Raw genomic sequence first — 24253 nt, 5'->3', positions numbered from 1 at the left:
TATGCGGCTTTCCGGTCTACTCGTTGATCCAAGATCTTCTTTGCTTAAAGTGCAGTTGAATGCATTGGAGTGTTCATCACTTTACAATCTTCTAGCTTGAACGTCTTCGAAGCTCCTTAGTATATTTCGTTTGATGAACATAGACTCCATCTTTGCTTTGATTGATTTGAATTCCAAGGAAGAACTTCAGCTCTCCCATCATGCTCATTTCAAATTCATCCCGCATTACTTAGAAAATTCCTTGCAACGAGATGCATTAGTAGAACCAAATATTATATCATCAACATATATCCGTACAACAAGAATGTCTTTCTCAAGAGTCCTTACCGAAGAGTGTTGTGTCAACTTGGCCTCTTTTAAAATTATTTTTAATCAAGAAATTACTTAGTCTATCATACCAAGCTTCTGGGAGCTTGTTTCAAGCCACATAGTGATTTTTTAAGTTTGTAAAAATGGTCAAGATTCTTAAGATCCTCAAAACCAGAGGGTTGCTTGACAAACACTTCTTCTTCAATGACTCTATTAAGAAATGCACTCTTGACATCCATTTGATACAATATTCTTCCATGATTAACGGCATAGGAAAGAAGTAACTCGATTGCTTCAAATCTTGCAACCGAAGCAAATGTTTCGGTATAATCAATGCCTTCTTGTTGACTTTACCCTTGTGCAACAAGTCTTGCTTTGTTTCGACTAATTCACCTTGTTCATTCAGCTTGTTTCGAATACCCATTTTGTTCCAATAATGTTCTTATGCCGAGGTTTAGGTACTAAATCCCACACATCATTCCTTTCAAACCGATTAAGCTCTTCTTGCATAGCTAGTATCTATCCATCATCTAAAAGTGCTTCATCAACCGTGGTAGGTTCAATCACCGATAACAATCCTATCATAGACTCTTCTTGTCCGAAGTATGATCGTGTTCTTCTAGGACTCTCTTTGTTTCCAATGATTTGATCCTCGGGATGTGAAGACTTGTACTTGAAAGTATTCTTAGATTGATCAACTTGCCGAGAGCCATCTTGAGCTTCATCGGCGGCTTCATCTTGTGCTTCGAGGTGGGTTCACTTACGGACCGTCTTCGTATTCTGTATTCGATCGGTTCTGGAGTATCTTCAAGAACCCGTATCTCTCTGCAAAACTTTCATCTTGCTCGGAGTTTTACTTCCAGGCTCTTTGTCATCAAATTTAACGTGCATTGATTCTTAAACACAAAGTGTTTACGAATTATACACTTTGTATGCCTTTGACCTTTCGCAGTAACCTAAAAAGATTCCTCTTTGGGCCTTGGCATCAAATTTCTTTAGGTAGAGCTTGTTATTTAGAATGTAACATGTACATCCAAATTGATCAAAGTAAGAGATATTGGGTCTTCTTCCCTTAAAGAGTTCATATGCCGTTTTCTCCAAGATAGGTCCGATATAGATTCTATTTTGGACATAACAAGTTGTATTCACTTCTTCGCCCGTAAATGTTTAGCCAAATTGTTTTCATGAATCATGGTTCTAGCCATTTCTTTTAAAGTTCTATTCTTCCTCTCTACAACCCCATTTAGTTGTGGAGTTCTAGGAGAAGAGAATTCATGGACAATTCCAAGTTTTTCACAAAAGTTTTCAAATGGCTCATTTCCAAATTCTCCACCATGATCACTTCTTACTTTTAAAATCTTCATTTCTTTTAGGCTTGTATTTGAGTGCAGAAGTTATTGAATACATCATAAGCATTATCCTTAATTTTCGGGAATTTTATCCAAGTCCATATGCCGTAATCATCAACAATAACTAATCCATATTTACTTCCACATAAGGATGCAGTGCTAACTGGTCCAAATAAGTCAATATGAAGTAATTCTAAGTGGTCTCGGAGGTTGAGACGAGTTGTCTTTTGGTTTAAAAATGATTTCACAATCTTCTCTTTCCGGCATGCACCACAAAGTGCATTCGAATGATAATCAATGTCCGGTAGGACTTTGACAAGTTGTAACTTACTAAGCTTAGAGATTAATCTCTAGTTAGCATGCCCCAACCTTCTATGCCACATCCATTTCTTATCATTCACCGACGTAAGACAAATTACCTTCTCGGTCAACCAAATTCAGAGAAGTTAATTTTATAAACATTCTTCATCCTCTTTCCCTTGAATACTATGGATTTGTTTTCTTTTTTTATTACAAAGGTGCAGTTGGTCTTTTCAAACATCACATCATAACCAATGTCACAAAATTGACTAATGCTCAAAAGGTTATGTTCAAGACCATCTAGGAGTTACCAATAATTCATGTACCAATGATCTTGCCAGGACTGGTTGCCTCCAAACTTCAAACTTCCTCTTTCTTTCATTGTGAGGGTGAGGAACATATGCTTCTCTTCTGTCATATGCCTTGAGCAACCGCTGTCTAGGTACCATGATTTTTGCTTTTCCTTTGCTCTAAGACATATCTACGGTATTGACATTTTCAGATTTAGGTACCCATTGTTTTATGGGTCCTTTCAAGTTAGTACTAGAAGTTTTACTCTTCACTACTTGTACCTTGTGCCGTAAGTTTGATAGCTTTTGGTTAACCATTATCTTAGGCTTAACACCTTTTGGTTTTTATTCCCCGGGAGCAAGAATCTGTCTTCTTCGAAACTTAGACTTCGTAACCTTAGATTCAGGTTTCAACAGACTGCGAGGAACATGTTACGATCTCTTGAGAATCATGATCTTTGAAGTCTTAGAATCGTAGTTTATCATTGCCTTTGGCTTAGAGTTCTTTGGCTTTGAAGTAATCTTAGCCTTAGAGCTAGAAGCTTCAGGTTCGATAGAACAACGGTTTCCAAATTAGCACCTTCGGTACAAAGAAGGTTTTCAATCCTTCCTTGATGCATTCACAACATGCTTTGAGACCGATTTCATTAGGTTGCCGTCCTAAAAATCCAATCCCTTTGCCATTGTTTACGTAAATGCTATAAATCATTGAAGCAAGTTTACTTTTGTCAATACCGAGATATAATAAAATCCTTAAGAGCAATTTCATGCTTGCTTAAAGACTTTCCATTACACTTTTCTTGTAGCTTCGACAAAGATACTTTAGCTTTTCTTCATAAGTTTTACAACCGAAGTCAAAGCCTCTAAGTCCTTCTTCGAAGCTTTCGCATCCAATAGAGTTGATTCTTGTTGTTTCATCAAAACAACATATTTTTCTTTTAAATCTTTCAACTCATTATTTCTCGGCTCAAAATGTGTAAGTAGTTCTTTAAGTGACTCAACAAGTTCTTGTATGGGAATTTTAGAATATACCTCATTTTCATCTTCGCAGTCCGAGTCAGATCCGCTTCGAAGTCTCGGTAGCCACTAACCTCATAGCTACCTTAGCATCTTCTTCAGCTTCTTCCTTTTCGGACCCGCATTCACTATCCAAATCTTCCTAGGTTGCCATTAAACTTTTCTTAATCCGCTTCCCGAATTTCCTTGTGTTGAAACTTGATTTCTTTGACTTGTCCTTTGATTTCTCCTTCGAAGATCGTGGCAATTAGCAATGAAGTGTCAAGGCTTCTTACGATTGAAGCAACCCTTCGATCTTCTTTCTTTGAGCTTTTGTAACCACCTCTCTTGCTTATAAACTTCCCGTTCTTCCTTGCCGGATACTCGAAGCTTGTTGGAAAGCATAGCCATCTTCTCGGTAGGATCTTCATCGGATTCTCCATCGTGTGACTCATCTTCGCATTCAATAACTTTAAGAGCTTTTGATGACTTCCCTTTAGATGGTAGAGCAATAGATTTACTCTTCTTAGCGAGGCTCATGTTCATTTAGACTTATCTCATTAACTTTGAGAGAGGCAGACAAGATCTTCAACACTTATGGTGTTTAGATCATTAGCTTCCTCAATAGCGGTAACCTTAGGTCTCCATCTAGCGAGGCAAGCTTCTTAGTATCTTGCTCACATGATCGAAGCAACATTACTCTTCTTCGCATTTGTAATCTAGAGACTAGGGTTTGAAACCTTGAGTACATTGCCTTAATAATTTCATCATCATTCATCTTGTACAACTCATACTAATGAACAAGCATAAGAGCTTTTCCTTCTTCGACCTTCTTGCTGCCTTCATAGTTTGCACAAAGAGAAGCAAACATTGCCTTAGCAAGTGGATTTGTCACTCATCTTCATATACTCTACTTTAGGTATAGCGGTGACTAGTGTTCCTCTCGATGGTATGATGCTTCTTGTAAAGCTTCTTCGAGCGGGAGTATGTTTCTTTCTATCAACAAGACCTCCTTCTTCATCAAGGACCAAGTCACCGGCACCATCTTCAAGTATGTCCCATAGTTCTTCATCTAAACCCATGACATAGCCGTAAAAGTTGGTTTTCCACCAAGAAAATTCTTCGGGATCTCCATTTAACATAGGAATTTTTCCAAAGTCGATTTCTTCTTGTCACCATAATCATATAGAATAGAATTGGAGGTATCACTCGGACATGTTTTTCTCTAATCTTTTCTCGTTACAATGTTAAGTGTTTAAACAACGAATAAGGCTCTAGATACCAATTGAAGGTGAGAAAAACACAAGAAGTGAGGTTGAATTGTGTTAGCTTTTTCTTTGTTTTCTCCTAAGCCGAAAAAAGCGATCGAAGCAGATAGATTTCTACTTCGAAGTGATGATCAGCTGTAACACCCTATTTCTATTAAGCGGTAAAACGCGCGAATACATCGTAAATATTCTAGAAATAGATGCTACGTCTCAAAACAGACCAAAAGATATCATGCATATATATAATATTTCAACGGTCACAAATGGAATTCAAATCATAAATTTCAACATATACATGCCATGGTCAAATATATCCTCATATGAAAATACTTCAAGTCCGACAAGTGGACAATAGCAACAACATAGCAACGAAATCCAAAACAACAAATAGACGCTAAGCCTAATCGAGCCTAGATACTACGACACCGACACGACAACGGAGAAAGCTCCCGTCGTCCAAACATCCAACAAGCAACTCACCAAGCGTCTAATCCCGCACAACGTCTACCCATCCATACCGACAGGTAGGCGGTCGAAACCACCGGGGGTAAGTATTACATTAATCATAATCCACATATAAAAACATGGTATTCAAGAATTTATACATATCACATATACATAACCACCCCTCCTAGAATACTAGCATCATATGATTAACATCCCCCATTACTTGCATCTCAAGCTATCACATTATTATCATAGCATAGCATGCATAATCGACCTCTAATCAAGTCATCAATAAAAGCTCATCATTTATCAACATCAATCAATGATCACATCACTTACCTCATTACTCATTTAGCATGCTTAATTCAACAAGTACAATTCATCATTTCAAGTTACAAGCAATCAATCATCATCATCAAAGAAATCACCACATCTTATGTATATACATATACAATTCTCACCTCATCATTATTATCCAACCAATTATCATCAAATAGATTCACCAAGTGTATAAGCACAACAAGTAAGACATGCAATTAGAGCATTTATTTCACAACCATCAACAAAATCCACCAATATACATATACACCAATCCACATAATCACAACATTCACCAAATTTCACCAATACACCAAATCATCAAGTCACATATTCAATTATGTCACAACTCATCAACCATTCAATTCCAAATATCACAAGTATGTATTCATCAAACACACTTATCATCAACATTCACCATTCACATGCAACAACAAGATAACATTTCAATATGCAATGCGCCTATACTCGACACATATATGCATGTGGTACCGTATCAACAACAATGGATGCAACAAAAACATCCAAGTAAGAGTACACCTCATCTTACTATGTAAAAGTACACCTCCTTTTACATTTCAACAACAACAACAACATGATATGATGCACGAACATATAGCAATGACTCGATAATGCACAACTCCAACATAACAACTATCAAAACAATGTAAAAGTACACCTCCTTTTACATTTCAACAACTCAACAACATTGCATTATCAAGAATCAAGCCCATACATTCAACAATCACAACTCACATAAGATTCATCAACATACATCAACATCATCAACATAATCATCAACGACCAACAACATCATCCTCATCTTAATTATCAACATACATCAACATCGGCTCGCAATTCATTTCCATTTACATCACATAAACCAAGTAAAACGGAATAACACAACAAGTTATGATAAACATCATGTTCATCCCTCCACGATCATTCAAATACAATCATTTAGTCATATGAGATCATTCACAAAAGATTCATAAGACTTTAGTTCATCAAGATTCATTTCTACTAAATTCGTCTCCAAAAATCACCGTTTTAAAAATATTAGAAGTTATGAATCAAAACCAACTCTACAAGCTCAATTGCCTATGCCATGTATCCTCACAAGTCACTTATAGGTGCAGTAGAGGATACATAAGCATTTCATCGGCCAAAAACAACGAATTCAAGAAAAACCCAAAGTTCGTCTCACTTTTCACTTTTTCCCAAAATTTTTCCATTTTCAAAACAAAACAAGTTCAAACTTGATAGAACCAATCACATCGATTTTTAGAAATCATATAAACAATATACAACTCTAATCCCACTTCAATTTCCGGAGAAAACGAGTTTTTGGAAAAATTGACGTTTGGACCGTTTCGGTAAAAGTTAGACGATTTTCATAAATTCAAGTCCAAACCAACTCAAATCATGTTCCGGTAGGATTAAAGGAGTAAACAGAGGTTAATTAAGTCCTAAGAAATATTTTAGAAGTATTGGATTGGTCCCCCAAAGCTCAAAACAAACAAAACAAAAAATCAAGCTTCTCGGGCAATTTGGCTATTAGCTCAATCTAGGCTATTAGCGAAACAAGAAAACCGCTTCGGGAAATTTCGTTATTAGCTCAATTTGGGCTATTAGCGAAACCGAAGAAAAATCGCTTCGGGAAATTTCGCTATTAGCTCAATTTGGGCTATTAGCGCAGCTTCTTGATAATTACCGCGTAGTTACGGTTCCTCATCATTTTCACCCAAAATCCCATTTTTCAAATCCCCAACTCCCAAATCAACTTCCAGTAAAGTGTTTATGGGTCAAAAGCAGTGTTTAATGCACTTAAACAAACATGTTTCAAGCATTAAAAACAACAACATAGATCATTTCATCAAATTCACAAAATTCTTTCAAAACACCAACATAACCACAAATCTCCTCATGAATCCATAAACAACGTTTCCGATTCTGAAATTTTGATTCCAACGGTTCAACAATCATCAACAACAACTAATGAACACAAATTCATGTACAATTCAACATCACAACCTCATTTTTTCATCAAAATTGCTCAAGAACACAATATACCCACAAATGCACATTTCAACATGTTAATTCACATACTAACATGTAATTATCATACAAATCATGTTCTCTATCATAACGGCAACAATTATGCACGAATTCAAACAAATGGATTCAAATTATCAATTTCATAAAAATGGGTTTAAATGAAAAATGATGAAATTATGATTAAAAACTAACCCCCTTACCTCTAACACCAAGAATCCTTAATTCAAGCCTCAATTAGCTCCTAGGTGTTGAATCCACTCTTCTAGCTCTAGCCCTTGCTCTTGTTGTTGTCTCTAGTCTCTATCTCTTCTCCTCCCAAATGAAATGAAATGAATAATGTTGTGAAACCTAATTTTCACCCACAACTAGAGTTTATATATGTGCTCTCATTAATTGGGCTTATCTCTCAACCTTAATAGGCCTAACCCATTTCTATTCTAACACCCAAAATGTCACGACTCACTTAACGGTAAATTACAACACTAATCGTCACTTACGGTAAATAAAATAATTACTACATTCTCTCTAGTAACTTGGTAAAATAATATTCTTACTAACACTCAAAAATATTCCTCAACCAAAATTACAAAATTACCCCTACTCTCAAAATGACCAAAATGCCCCTAAGCCCAAAATGACTAAAATACCCTTTTTCACCGAATACTACAATTCCCAACCAAAAATACACACAAAAGCAAATAATCACATAATACCACACACAACACACATAAATAATTAATAAAATAAAACTAGCGAAAATCTAGTTACATAATCAGACTAACTCAAAGTGGATAAAAACAGAGAGAGAGAGAGAGAGAGAGAGAGAGAGAGAGAGAGAGAGAGAGAGAGAAAGAAGAAAGACACAAAGCAATTATACATGTTCCTTCCATAAATCGAAGTAGTCCCGTCCCCCTTGCACTTCCAAGGATAGTTCATTAAAATGTAATATCCGATTACAACCGCTCACCTGCTAACCTTAGCAAGAGACTTCTTATGCTCCTATGTTCCAATGATCAATCTCCAATGATCTTCTTATGCTTGTTCTTTAATATGCTTGTTCTTTAGTGGAGGTAGTGGTTGTACACTTCGTACACTTGTACTTTGTCAACGCTCTTTAAAGAACAAGCATCTAATGCCTTCAAATCCATTCAAATTAGTTGTTGCTTCACTCTTCTAGTCTTTTGCAATGCTTAGATGAGATTAAATCCATTGAACAGCCTTTGAAGCTTTAAGTCTTGCATCTCCCGATGAACTTCGGCATACGATGAGTTACTTTTGATGACTTTGCTTCGATGACGTCATCACTTCAGAGCACTATACTTCAGAGCACTTCTCTTCGCATGCTTCAAGCTTCCTTTGTTGATTCCTTATTAGCTCTCTTTTGTTCTTCCGGAACCTATTTAAGATGTCAAATTTTTGTCTATGGTTATGTACACTTGAACAAATAATAGCTTATCCAATTGACAATTTTTAATACCTTGTTATCATCAAAACTCTTAAAGGGTAATGTTAAACAATTTTGTTCCAACAAAGGTGTGGTTTCAATTCGGTTCATGGTCGTGTAGTTGATTTGTGACATCATTGGAATTCTCGAACCACAAAGATTTTATCAATTTAGGGGCATATGCTTTAAGGCAAAGAGAAGATTGAGCCTCATCGATTTCCTTATCCATGAATCTATCAATTCGAGTGATTTCGAGCTTCGAACCCATGCCCGATTTTTTATTCATAATCGAAATCGGGATTTGCCGAAACTCTCTCGGTGATTTCGCCGTATCGATGGGAAATGGAGGTTTAGGAAGAAGCGAGGTTGCAGATTTTTGGGTAAAGCCCATATCCGATTCCTTAACATGTAACCCATCCATTGTTGTAAAATTAAACCCCGAAACCATGGTTGAACAAAGTGTATATGGGTATTGTGGTCTTGTTGCCGAAATTTCCCCAAATTTCCATGAACTTGCTCGTGTTTCTCTACTTTCTACGGTTCACCTTCATCTACAACAATATCCTTCATTACTATCCTAACATTCTTATGTTTTAATTGAAAATGATTCACAAGTAAGAGGCTCATCATATAAGAAACATACACTCATTTCCATCTTTTCTTCCACTTTAAGAGCACTCAAAGTCTTCATTAGTTTGTATTTAGCAGCCATAATCGCACAAGATCGAAGGCTCGATACCAATTGGGAAAGTAAAAATGGATTCTAGTGGACGAACCAATAAAATCCCAAGTCTTAGTGTAGGAATTCTAATGATTTAAAATAGAATTCGGTACAAAAGAGAAGTCATGTGAGAATAATGTTGAATGAGAGTTTTAGGGTTTTAGAGAGGAGAAGATAATTGTTGAAATGTTGATTTTTTTCCCAAATAAGGTACAAGACCAAGTTTAAATACAAGCATAAAGGATAAAAAGGTAAAATGACATAGTGTAAAATAAGCTAATATCTAGTACTTAATTAGTCTTGTGACACTCACCCAATCCTTTTTTTCTTTACTATTTCTCTTACCCTCCATTTCATCTTCCTCCTCATCACCTCTACCACAATCATTTTCTTCTAAACCCAGTATAAAAAGTTTTTTTTTTTTTTACTTTCATTCCAAAAAAAAATTAAGTCCACGGTTGTCTTTAAAGGTTTTGTTCTAGGTTTCTTCTCCTTTTTTATTCTCCGATGCGTTTCAATTCTCATGAGATAAAATGAATCCTTTTAGAGGAATGGAGGAGGGAGAGAAAGAATGAAGAGAGTTGGCGGAGGGAGGAAGAATGGCGAATTGTGCCTCAGACCACCCACTGACTGCAACGACGTTGTTGTGATGGGGAGAGGGGAGGTGGTCGAGTGTTCATTGACAACGGGGCGCGGCGCCGCCGCTGACGTGGTGGTTGACCCATGGAGAAAAGAAGAAAAAATAATTCTTCTGGATTTTGAAAGGAGATGATAGTGTGAACACGAACAAAAGTTAAAATAATTCTTAAAAGAAAAATAAAAATAAAAGAGAGAGAACAGGATTGCGTGAGGAAAAACATAGGTGCTACTTTTTATTCTTTATCAAATTTGAGCCTTTAGATTACTTTGAATAAATCTAATGATATATTTTTAGTGGCCCACTGATATGGACTTAATTGAACTCTCACCGTATAATCCACTCGTATTTTTTATAGAAATTTAAGGGCATTTTTAAAAGAAAAAAAGTTCAAAAGATTAGGGGTTATTTTCTTTATATATAATATAGAAATATGGATGTTTGATCTTCAATTTAAACATATCTAACCTTGACATCTACAAGTGATTGTGCAAAAGTTTCTCTAAACTAGTTTCATATCATCATATCATTTAGTCAACAAAAATTTGTATCATGCAATTAAAAATAGTGTTAATAATGTTTTACCCCCGTAATATAGGTCATTTCCGGGTTTGCCCCCTGTAAAAAATTTGTTTTGGTTTTCATCCTTGTAAAATCATTTTTTTTCATAATACCCCCTAATAGGCCATTTAAAAACCAAATTGTAAAATTATTTTTTCCAGAATACCCCCTAATAGGCCATTTAAAAACCAAAATTTGTGGGAAAAAATTCTGAAAATGGCCTATTAGGGGGTATTCTGGAAAAAAAATAATTTTACAAGGACGAAAACCAAAACAAAATTTTTACAAGGGGTAAACCTGAAAATGACATATATTATAGGGGTAAAGTACAATTAACCCTTAAAAATATGATGTGTCCAATATCTATTTCAAAACAGCGTAAAAAACTGAGCCTTACATATTGAGATGATCTTGTGAACAATAAGTGCTCGTGAAACAAACAAACAGAGCCGTGATGGAAAAATAGACGTAATGGATAGAGCCTAGTCATAGACCATTCTTGTATGAAAATGAGAAGTCACAACTATTTCAAGGTTCTGATAATTAACTTCTCGTGCGATGCACGGATCCCCGGCGCACTAGTTAACATTTCCCATACCATATGTAGAAATTCACGTAAATGTAGGGTCTAAGGGGAAAAACATCTACGATAAAAAGACAAAATAGGCTTCGGTACTTTAGTAACCAAATAGTAATTACAATTAAAATTTTAAAAGATGCATTTGAATCAGCAGAGTCCAAAACTAAATGTTTGATGCATCCAGGAGTGAATCTGCATAGTAATAATTTTTACTCAATAAAAAATAAAATAAAAGGTATGATGACAATAGATGGCAAAAGTGTTGCACACAAACGGGTGAATGCTCTCCGAAAGAAGTTGAATAGATACATGAAATTGATGAACATAGAGCACAAAAGAATAAGAATTAGTAGGTTTGAAGCAAGAATTCATTCTTTTATCCCAACACAAAAGTAATTAATATATATGAAAATTTAATATGTGTGTGTATGCACTGTCAATACAATGGAAAGCCAAGAATAGTCAGAAAAGTATCATATTAAGCCTAAAGGCGATTATGGGCACAAGAGATCCCAACAAAGTATCTTGAGAAACACTTGCATAGGCACAAGCCTCTTGGAGATTGATCATTGGAAGAAGTCTCTTCCAATGATCATTGGAGATTGATCATTGGAGACTTCTTATTGCACGATATACAATCGGTGGTGTTTACAATACAAATCGATATGCGACTCTTAAGACTCTAGAATTTCAAAGATATGAAAGTTGTTAAGAAATTCTAAGTGAACTTTTGAATGCGTAACAATTTCGGCAGAAGTTTTGACACTTGTAAATTGTTGTTGAGTCCTTGCCAATCTCTAAGTTTTCACTCCTTTATATAGAGGTGTGAAAGAGACGTTGTGAATTGCCGGCACATCAAAATAGAGTCGTTTGAAGCTTTGATCAATCTCCAATGATCTTTTGCCTCGATATGGTTATTGTCCTATGTTCTTTAAAGAGCGTAATTTGAATGGATTTGAAGGCATTAGGTTCAGGAGCATAAGAAGTCTCTTGCTAAGGTTAGCAGTGAGCGAGTTGTAATCGTATATTACATTTTAATGAACTCTCCTTGGAAGTGCAAGGGGACGGGACTACTTCGATTTATGGAAGGAACATGTATAATTGCTTTGTGTCTTTCTTCTTTCTCTCTCTCTCTCTCTCTCTCTCTCTCTCTCTCTCTCTCTCTCTCTCTCTCTCTCTGTTTTTATCCATCGCAAGTTAGTCCCGATCATCACTTCGAAGTAGAAATCTATCTCGCTTCGATCGCTTTTCGGCTTAGGAGAAAACAAAGAAAAAGCTAACACAATTCAACCTCACTTCTTGTGTTTTTCTCACCTTCAATTGGTATCTAGAGCCTTAGTCTCGTTGTTTAAACACTTAACATTGTAACGAAAAAAGATTAGAGAAAAACATGTACGAGTGATACCTCCAATTCTATTCTATATGATTATGGTGACAAGAAGAAATCGACTTTGGAAAAATTCTTATGTTAAATGGAGATCTGAAGAATTTTCTTGGTGGAAAACCAACTTTTACAGCCTATGTCATGGGTTTAGATGAAGAACTATGGGACATACTTGAAGATGGTCTTGGTGACTTGGTCCTTGATGAAGAAGGAGGTGCCGTTGATAGAAAGAAACATACTCTGCTCGAAGAAGCTTTACAAGAAGCATCATACCATCGAGGAGCACTAGTCACCGCTATACCTAAAGTAGAGTATATGAAGATGAGTGACAAATCCACTGCTAAGGCAATGTTTGCTTCTCTTTGTGCAAACTATGAAGGCAGCAAGAAGGTCGAAGAAGGAAAAGCTCTTATGCTTGTTCATTAGTATGAGTTGTACAAGATGAATGATGATGAAATTATTAAGGCAATGTACTCAAGGTTTCAAACCCTAGTCTCTCGGATTACAAATACCGAAGAAGAGTAATGTTGCTTCGATCATGTGAGCAAGATACTAAGAAGCTTGCCTCGCTAGATGGAGACCTAAGGTTACTTGCTATTGAGGAAGCTAATGATCTAAACACCATAAGTGTTGAAGATCTTGTCTCGCTCTCTCAAAGTTCATGAGATAAGTCTAAATGAACATGAGCCTGCTAAGAAGAGTAAATCTATTGCTCTACCATCTAAAGAGAAGTCATCAAAAGCTCTTAAAGTTATTGAATGCGAAGATGAGTCACCGATGGAGAATACGATGAAGATCCTACCGAGAAGATGGCTATGCTTTCCAACAAGCTTCGAGTATCCGGCAAGGAAGAACAGGAAGTTTATAAGCAAGAGAGGTGGTTACAAAAGCTCAAAGAAAGAAGATCGAAGGGTTGCTTCAATCTGTAAGAAGCCTTGACACTTCATTGCTAATTGCCCCGATCTTCGAAGGAGAAATCAAAGGACAAGTCAAAGAAATCAAGTTTCAACACAAGGAAATTCAGAAGCGGATTAAGAAAAGTTTAATGGCAACCTAGAAAGATTTGGATAGTGAATGCGGGTCTCGAAAAGGAAGAAGCCGAAGAAGATGCTAAGGTAGCTATGAGGTTAGTGGCTACTGAAACTTCGAAGCGAGATCCCGACTCGTACTCGAAGATGAAAATGAGGTATATTCTAAAATTCCCGTACAAGAACTTGTTGAGTCACTTAAAGAACTACTTACACATTTTGAGCTGAGAAATAATGAGTTGAAAGATTTAAAAGAAAAATATGTTGTTTTGATGAAACAACAAGAATCAACTCTATTGGATGCGAAAGCTTCGAAGAAGGACTTAGAGGCTTTGACTTCGGTTGTAAAACTTATGAAGAAAAGCTAAAGTATCTTTGTCGAAGCTACAAGAAAAGTGTAATGGAAAGTATCTTGAGAAACACTTGCATAGGCACAAGCCTAACACTGTCTCTTAGGCACAGATAATAAAATTTTTACAACTCATGTTTGCGAGTTTTTAAGTCGGTTAAAAGGTTAACTGACGTTGCTTGTGTGACCTAATGATAGGGTGACACGTAGCTGTCTTTTTAAATCGGTTAGTTGGAAAAGCGATTTAAAAAAACTTATGTTTTTGGAAAAAAGATATTTTTACTTTCTTTTTTATTTTTGTTTTCACCATTTATCCCTTAGGATTGTATTACGAGGCTACGATACCGAGGTTTGGCGCGGAATCGCCGGCGGAAGTTTCTCGAACAACTTCGCTTAACATTTGTTCGATCTTTCTTAACCCTTGAAATGTTTTAGGAGTGTTTTAGCTCTTTCTTTTTGTGTATTAGTAAGATTTTCTAAATCTTCTGTTTCTCTTAGTAGATCATCAATATATTCTATATGATAAACTACTAATTCTTTAGCATGGAAAAGAACTTGTCTTAAAACAATTCTTTCATTGTAAAATTTTATTTCGAGACTATGTTTTCTAGTCTTTTCTTAAAGAATTTTAGTTCGTTAGATGGCTTAATCCGGGCATTATTGATTAGTTACAGAATTATTGGTGGATTTTTCCTCGGCCTTTTTCAAACGGTTTTCGAAATAACTTAATTTTTCATCGTGCAATAATAAGATCTCAATCTTTTCTTTTGTTGGGCGTAAATATTTTCTATTTCTTCCAATTCTTCTAATATTTCTTCCATACATGAAATATGTTGGATTATTAAGTCACGGATTCCCCAAAGTGTATTTTTCATTTCTAATGTTAGAAAATTTCCTTCTATTTTGTTAACTAAATTTTCTAACCTTATTTTGAATAATTTTAATTCATTTTTTATTGTTATTCCAGGCATTATAGCTTTTTATTAATGCTTGAAATCTCTCGATTTTAATTCGAAATAACTTTTTTAAGCTCTTCTTTTTCTTCATTTCCAAACGAAGATCTAGGTGCTAAAAATTTTATCAAAGAATTTTGTCTTGGTCTTAGACTATTGCTCCGTAATAAAGGAGTTCTTTCAATAGACATAATTGACTTTGATTTTTCTAATGGTTTTTAAATTGGTGATTCCAATTTTAAGAATGATGCAAATAGTTCGTCTATCCGTATTTTTTCCTTTCCACTAAACTCTATACTATGATGAGAGTTGCTTAGTGCATAGTTCATCTTATAACATACAAGAAAAGGATGATTTCCCGATCTCATAAGATCTTGATCTTTAAGTCCGTAATGAATTACTATGGATCTTTTCAGATCTATATCTTTTAGGCTTAAACCTACTGTAGATTTATGTCAAATTTTAATTTTCCATATTTTAAATTCCCTTCGCCTTTTGTTATCAGGTGATTTATTTTTATTCATTCTAGCATCTTCTATTAGAAGTTCTAGTTCTGAATCTATTCCCGTCATAAAAGTACTTTTTATGATTATTTGGATAGTTGATATATGAATATATGCTATCTTTTTCCTTTTTCTCCGTCGATAGATGTTTTAATCTTTCATCTATTTGTTCTTTATCTATCATGGTTATAACAACAAGATCCATCTCTGTTGATTCCATTAATATGGGTATTTCTCCTACCATCATCCCATATTTCGAATGTTTTCTCTGGATATTTTTTCTTTTAATAAAGAGATAATATTCTTTTGTTTTTCTCTCGAAATTTTCTTCGGGTTTTAAGGTGAAATCTACCTTTTCTATGTGATCTATTAATACATCAGCTCAAGCCTCGATGCATCTTCCTTAATTACACTAAATTCCATTTTAGTTTGATGATTTTATGGTAAAATTATTTGTGTCAACAATAATCGGATTGATTATATAATACCGAATAGTATTTTTATAAGAAATCGTACTTAAATTCATACTCGATTGTTTTGCTAGGACTTGAACGTTGTTGATTCTCTTGATTATCGTGGAAGGTTTGTTGATGTATTTGGTTTTAGCTTGAAGCTTTTTGTTGTGTTTGATCTTTTTTGGGTATAACCTAAGGTTATATTTTTGAGTAATTTGGGGTGTATTTCTAAGAAATACGTGATTCCTCCAGAGCGTAGCTCAAGAATCAACTAGTTAGAAACTAGGAAGAGTTTTAAGAGAACAATTTCATACAAGAAAACTTAGTTCATTTACTCTTACTTTACAAGTGAGCTATAAGCTCTTATTTATAGGCGAGATGAGACTCACAAGTTGGTCACATGTCTCTATCTTGCCAGCCTAAAAAGAAAAGCAATCAAAACACGCAACAAGAAAAACAATGCATTATCACCTAATGTGATAAGATTCCTTGCCTAAATGGACCCCATCCGACTCGGATGATAAGGTTCCATTATTACAACATGCCATCTACATGACGCGTGTCTCAAGCTTTTTCGTAGCTTTGTCTTCTAGTGCCGACAGCTTTGACGCACACCATTTGCACACGTGTCCTTTGTATTTTTGAAAATACAAACAACATTCTTTACGGATTTCTTCGGTATTCCCGTAGAGACCATTTTCAAATCCCGAAAACAAATCTTCAAAATGAAGAGTCCGTTTCGAGGTGTTCTTCGGCACTTTCTTTTTGGCATCACATACCATTAAACAATAATCTGTAACGTATAAAACCTTATAATTGATAATGGATGAACCATATCTAATAAGATTATCATAAAATCGTTTCATTTGATAGATGAACGAGTGAATTGTCCATCCAACACTTTCTTGATTTGGTGGTAAATAGGATTTGTTCGAAATTCCTATTTTTATAACTCGTTCTTGGTCCAACTCGCCATGAAGTTATTCTCTTCATCAAACCATGGATAAGTTTGTTCAAATCCGAAGGAATATCTCTCTTCCTTTTGCGAACAGGTCATTGAACCTTTTTGCAACATCACCAATTTCCTTTGGAAGATTGCTTTGAGTTCTTGAAACCTTTGTCCTTCCTTTTCTTCTAGGTAGACTGTTCTTAAAAGTCCCATATCATAGAAATCTTTGAGGAGTTCTTTTGATATTCCCGGAACTGTGTTTGCTTTAACACCGAGCTTTGTGTTTACCGGATAGAAGCATTCCAAAGAGAATTCTTCTTTATAATCTGCTAACCATCTCCACTTGACTAAGAAGTCATCAAATTTGATTTCTCTTTTTGTCATCTTCGGAGATTGATTATTGAATCTACCGAGACTTTCTTTTTAACTTCCATTGTTGATGGTTGTCCCATGTTAACAAAAGTGGCAATTTCTTTGTATGCTTTGCGTTAAAAGCAGATTTTTGCTTCTTCCATTGTTGGATAAGCTTTGTGTCTAACTGGTTTTCCATCAATGTGGAGTCTTGCTATTGCCCAATTTTTATAAATTCCTTTCATAGGCCCATCAAAAATGACATAGACCTTTTTCCCAAGTTGCTCGTCAATTGGATCTACGGCAACGTTTGATTCTACAAAGTCGTTTTTTGACTCTTCTTCTTCAACAATATCACCCCAAGATTTTTTGTCAGTTCGAGGTTGTTAGTTTTGATTTTGTTGTTGAATTCCAACCACTCGGGTTCTACTAACTCAATGAGAATTTTTGATTCTTCTCGGAGCCGTGTACTTTACGTAGTAGTTGTATTTTCCAGAATCTTGTCCTAACAAGTCCCAATTTTCATTATCTTTAGGAACTTTATTAGTTTGAACTTCGGAGGTTCTCCTGTTGTTGCTTTCATGATCTTCAAAAATTCGTCAATCATTTTTATCATTTCCCCCTTTCTAAAGAAAGAGTTTGAAGCTTCGACGATAGATTTCTATCTCGCTCATCTTTTTGTTTTAAATTGTTTTGAAGCACCTTCAAAGCTTGCTCCATTCTCTTGTGAGTGTATCTGCAAAACAATTATTTTTCGATTTTATTAGTTGAATGTAAGGATAGAATTGTTGGATGCGCATTTGCCATCGAACAAGTCTTCCTTGTTTATGATCAACTTTTAAATTGTAGCGCCAAAATCCGCTAACATAAGTTGAATCAGCTTTTAATAAAAACCTTGATGGAATTAAATCCATTCTCCATTTTTCTAAAACTTTTAAACAAGAAAGGGTTTCTTTTTCGTTGATATGATATCTTGTTTCAGGTATCTTTAAAAGACCCCGAAACATACTTGCACAAGACAAGTTCATTATCCTTAATTCGGATGTTATTGCTTGAATAATCAAGTCTTGTATCGCCGAAACTGATTTTATATCCGATCGCCCAATAGGGATATCTCGATTTTAATTGTGGGGTTGCGCCCACAATGGTATAGGATTGTTGTGGGGTTTCATCCTCAACATATCCACCGAGATTTAATCCCGCTTTTTGTTTACCATTAGGTAGAGCTCTCATAACTCCGGCCAAGTAAATCGATTCGCATCAACATTTACAACCAAAAAATCATCTTCTCGTTGGGTTGTATAGTTGTGGTAAAACTTTTAGTTTTTCTTTGATCGATTTTACAAATTTCGGTATCTTCTTGTGTCCATTTCCATGGCACTTTTTCAGAATATTTTCTTACGTAAAATTCTTCTCGTCATCTCGCTAAATTCTTTAAGAATCCTTCATTAGCAATATAATTTAAACATCCCAAAAACCTTTGGATTTGTTTTCTATCTACTAACCGATCTCGGAAAAAGTTGAATTTTTCTTGAACATGTGGTGATAAATCGAGTTTTCCTCCTTCTCTTAAAATAAGACCAAGGAATTCGATTTCTTGTTTTAAAAGTGTTGACTTTTTTCTTGATAAAACAATACCTCTGTCTTTTATCCCGTTTAAAACAGGTTATTACATCTTTGACATGTTGTTCCTTACTTCCTTTAGTAAAAATTAAGATGTCATCAATGTATACAAAACAGATATGGTCAAGACCTTTAAGAGTATTGTCCATAAATCTTTGATATATTGATGGTGCTTGCTTTAAACCAAATGGTAAAACATTCCATTCAAAATGACCTTTCCGGACAACTAAAAGCCGTTAACGGTTTTGTTTCTTCGATAGCCTTAATCGCCAATATCCGGACTTTGCATCTAAAGATGAAAACCAATTACATCCTTTTATTTTTTCAAAAATGTAATCTTTTCTTGGTAACTTATAAGAATCACTTATAGTTGCCTCATTAAGTTTCTTATAGTTAATTACCATTCAAGCTTTACCTCTTTTAATCTCATTATGATTTACGACATAAAAAGCCGGCCGAGTGTGGACTGATAGAAGTTCTTATTACACCTTTTTCTAATAATTCTGCTATTTCTTTTTTAAATTCTTCCTTATCTCTTGGTGAATAAGGAATTTTGTATAAAACATCTACTTCTTTTTTAGGATCTTTGAGTTTTATGACAATTGATTCCCGTATTTTATTTACTACGTAATCTAATGGATTTTCGTAACAAACTTCGATCTAAATGATGCTCTAGATTTTGTTCGGCCGTTAAGTAAAACTTTCTCTTATCCCACATACATCTAAGTATATTAAGATTTTCTGAAATTGCTTTCAAAATTTCATTTTTTGTTACAATCTTTGTTGTAACAAATTCACTTTCTTACGGGTTATTGATATCAAACCAATTTAATGTTATAGTGTCAAGTTTTTGAATAAAAGGATTATATAACTTTAGAAAGTTATTTCCTATTATCGTATCTATCCCGTAGTCATGTTCATAAATTGATCTTACATAAAAATATTTATGTTCGATCTTTATAAAAACATGTTTTAGAACAAACCAAATTTGGTGTTTTTTCTTATCAAAGAAGATAATTTCTTTTGGTTTTTGTAGTCTAATCCATCCTTCTCTTGATATGGATCTTCTCGCCAAAACATAAAGTTGCACCGTATCGATGTAACCCATAATTTTCTTTTTATTCGGTGTTACCTGGATAAATGTTGCATTAGGATTTCCATTTTTTAAAATTTTCCTACTCATTCTTCAATTTCTTCTTCAGTAGTCTATTCAAAAATACTACTTTCATCGGAATCTATATCTGATTCTATTGGTACGAAACCCACTTCCCAAATCAATTTCAAGGTTTCTTTTTAGAATCTTTCTTTTTGGGACATTCATTTGCATAATGTCCTTCTTCATTACACAACCAACATGTGCATGTTTTCTTTCCCTTAGGACATGAATTCTTTTTAGGATATTTTTTATTTCTCCTAAAATATTTTTGTTTGTTGAATTTCTTAGGAAATTTCTTTTTCTTTTATATTCGTAACGATCTATTTTCCTTTCTTCTTTCTTCTAGGTTTACTACAACCGTAGTTTCCTATTTTGTCTCGAATTTTATCACAAGTACGTTTATTTTTGCTTCTCTTTTAGCAGTTTTTTCCATGCATTTTTTGGATATCCATTTCCTTAATGCGGTTATTCTTGTTCCTAGAGTATCGGTTAATCCTACGATTACTTCTAGATGTTCTTGAATTACTTTTTCCATTATTGTCCCAACGAGATGATGGAAGTTTATTATAGAATAATCCTAAAAGATTATATTGTATTCTCTTTTGCGGAGATATTGCATAATAATATTTACTAAATTCACATATGAATGATTCAACATAACACACATCGCATATTCTTAGATTAAAGATTTTGTGAATGTTTGTATTTTCTAGATCCGATTGTGCTTCGGCGCATCAAATCCTACAAATTCTTTCTTTAAAATTGAATAGATGTGATTTATTACATCTTCATTGTTGATGGAAGGTCGGGATTGGGAACTTCGACATGTATTTCCAAGCATTTCTGTTGTTTTTGTTTTAAGATAGTTGAAGATATCTTTTGGACTTAAATTTCTTAATGTAGAGTCTAGTTGAATGGTTACCATATTTTCATGATACCAATTTCTTAACTCTTTCTCTACATCTTCACTACAATCGATATCTAAAATATCTTCATCTTTGTGGCGTTTTATTGTTGGAATATATTTAGGTGGAATATGCCTAAATTTTCTTTTATCCATTTTATCTTGAATGATTTGTTGGTCGATAAATTCTTCTTTACCTTCTCGGCGTCCTCTTTTTCGACCTTGTTCGATGATTCTGGTTTCTCATCGGTTTTCACAAGTCCTACTTGTGGTTCTTCTTCCATACCGAAAGAACTTTCGATCCAAAGTCGTAGACAAATTTGTTTTCGTCGTCGATTCTTCTCGTTATTTGATTTTTTCTATTAATGTCTAAAGAGGCCATTAATGTTTGTAATTCATTTAGCCGATTAGCTATTTCTTCTTGTTTCGTCCATATTAAGGCAATGGAGCAAAAAAAGTGAATCTCTTTTTCTCGATTTTTCGCTTTTTCGGGGATTTCTATCATATCTCCCCTCTTTTTTGACAAAAGTTTGTAATTCTTCTAGGGTTAAACATTTATCTCTTATAGGTAAGAGTTTTAATAGATCAATTAAATCATCTATTTTTATACAAAGTTTTTCATCTAATATTCTTTGATTTTCTTCTAGATTAGATAATTTTTCATTGAGTTTTTCTTCAAACTCTTTTTCTAGTAGAGCTTCTACTATTTTATCTAACTGTTTCGAAGTATTGTTAGATTTTCAAAAATATCTTGTATTTTTTCACTTACGCCTTTATTAGCCATGCGCAAACTTTTGTATTTTTTGACTTAACAGATTTGCTAAATTTTCATACTCCCAAGATAAAAAATAATCATCTTCGACATAAGGAACCAAAATGATGTTTCTCTACACCATTTAATGCGGTTTTTTACCCAAGTTATTTCGTTATAACTAGGATTTAATATGAATGGTTGTGGTATTATTTTCCCAAATGGATTTATTAGCCCATTCATGATTTATCTAGCTAATCTTTTAAGTTCTTTCTTTAAAGTCTCAGCTACTTCTACAAAGTATTTGAAAAGAAAATAATTAAAATCTTCTTTTAGATAATACCTTGTTGTTTCTTCGCACCATCTAATTTGTGCTTTTACAATTGTGATATCTTGGTAATTTGGAACTAAATACCAAGGCTGAATGATAATTTTTCCTTTTGGATTTTGAATATACCAATGTTTCCTCATTTATTTTATTTTATATAATTTTAGACTTTTTAAGTCAGTTTTTGTGAGAACTGGTTTTAAAAGATTTTGACATGTGTCAAATTTTTATTTGTTGTGTCCAAGAATGACGTGTTGTGTTTGTGTGCAAGGAAGATTTTCTCAAGTATCTTAAAGTCCTTATACATTTTTTTGAACAAATAAAGTCCTTATACATTACCATTGCATCAATTAACTTGCTCTGCAAGTTAACCTGCTTCATAAGCTTTTGCAACTTGTAAGGATAGCTTATAGCGATATAACAAATAGCACTCACCAACATTTGATTATTTTTTAGACAAATTACATGAATATAAACTACAAACAAACTTATATATTTCTCAACAAAAAAACTTATATTTTTCTTGATAGTGTCAAAAAAAAACTTATATTTAATATCAAATTAAATATTTAATATCAAAATAAATATAATACTCAACACTCAAATCTCATGGCTACTAAAATCAAATAGCGGCTGAAGCGGCCACTATCTCGCTTGGCCGCTATAGCAGCAAGCGGCTGCTATTTGATTCTAAGCCGCTGCGATGATTACGGTAGCGATACACTACGCACGGCTACTATAGCGCCGCAATTGACTACTATGCTTGTATGCTTATATACTACTGTGTACCTACACCTAGAGTAGGTAATGGTGAACTTCATCAAAGTACACAACTATCTTTTTCCGTGAATGCAATCAAATACACTAGGCATAAACATCAAAGTGTAAGTGGATGCCAAGGCTAACATCACGAGGTTTCAACTATGCAAATGTAAGATTTTCAATAGACATCAAGTATATAACACAAAAAACCAAATAAGGACATTGAAGTCAACAATCTTATGCAACACTACCACAACCCTACACAACATTTCGATAAATAAATAACATGAATTGGTATAAACAAAGAGGAAAAACAAAATACCAGCAACTCACCTAGTGACCGCAAACCGTGAGGAGCATCACTAAATGAGGATTCAATTCAAACCCTCCGGAGGGAAGGGTTTTCCATCACCTTACAATACAAAGTATGACCCTGAAAAGTCTTGTTTGGCTCTTCCAATGCCTTCTTAGCACTTTCAACAGATTTGTAGACAACAAGTGCATCATTGTTCGGCTTGCTACCAGCAGGACCGCAATAGACACCATCAACCTCTCCAAATTGCTTGAAAAACTCAACTAACTTCTGAGATTCAATATCAGAACTCACATTACTCACCCAAATCTTTTTTTTATAACAGTTATTCACAAAATTAGCATAATCCATCTGTCTTCCAGATATCCCATTAATGTCAATCTCAGAATCCTCCATTTTTCCGTAAATCGAAAACAAGCCGGTTAAAGTTTCAGCGGTGGAATCCGTATCAGCCAGCTTTCGAACATTCTCCGATAGATCTGGATACTTCTCCATCGCTTGACTCACCAGAGCGTGTAACTGCTTATTCGTGAGTAGCATCAGAAGCTTCTCAATAGGTTCCTCTTCCTCTTCTTTCAAGTTGTTAGATTCCACCGTCACAGCCTGCTCTGACGCCGGCGGCGACGTTGTTGTTCGATCCTTCTATGATCTGTTCATTTTCTGGGTTTCGCTTTTCCTCCTCCTTCTCTCTTAATGGGGGGCATGACCATGGTGGAATCGGAGAGAGGGTTAGGGAAAGAGTTCGAGGACATGATAGTTGTGGAATCAGTGATAGGGTTAGGGTTAGGTTTGGGAAAGAGTGAGAAAAAGTCAGCGGCGATATTTGAAGAGAGACCTCTTTCCTTACCATATATATATAATGTTATTTTTTTACAAAAAAGAAAAACATTATATATATGTTGATTATGAATATAATAGAAAATTACAAAATATAAGATGTAATTAATCGATTTCAAGAAGCATTTATATTCATAGAAATTGAAATGTCATACTCCAAAATACAATTAACTCAAATTGGTTCCATCAAACAACATTGCTGATTAACATTGTGATTAAGACATAAGTTTGAAGTCATACATAGAAATATAATTGAGTGGAGTTTGTGACTTTAAGATTAATACAATTGTTAATCACAACATTATTTATACCTACAATATAAATAAAAA

At 34.5% G+C, this 24253-nt stretch overlaps 1 long non-coding RNA gene across 1 annotated transcript; it reads right to left on the bottom strand.

The window, feature by feature from the left end:
* Positions 1-11208: 11208 nt before the first annotated feature.
* LOC146899343 (uncharacterized) lies at positions 11209-23367 on the bottom strand. Its single transcript, XR_015021687.1, has 2 exons — positions 23108-23367; positions 11209-11470 (listed from the first exon to the last, which is right to left on the bottom strand). It is a non-coding gene; the product is annotated as an uncharacterized LOC146899343 (long non-coding RNA).
* Between the last annotated feature and the right edge of the window lie 886 nt (positions 23368-24253).

This window comes from Medicago sativa, chromosome 8, assembly GCF_051527215.1.
Source record: "Medicago sativa cultivar Bolivia chromosome 8, Bolivia_mono, whole genome shotgun sequence".
Taxonomy (NCBI): Eukaryota; Viridiplantae; Streptophyta; class Magnoliopsida; order Fabales; family Fabaceae; genus Medicago; species Medicago sativa.
Note: the sequence above shows the minus strand (reverse complement) of the source record. Positions and strands in the feature narration are given on the sequence as shown.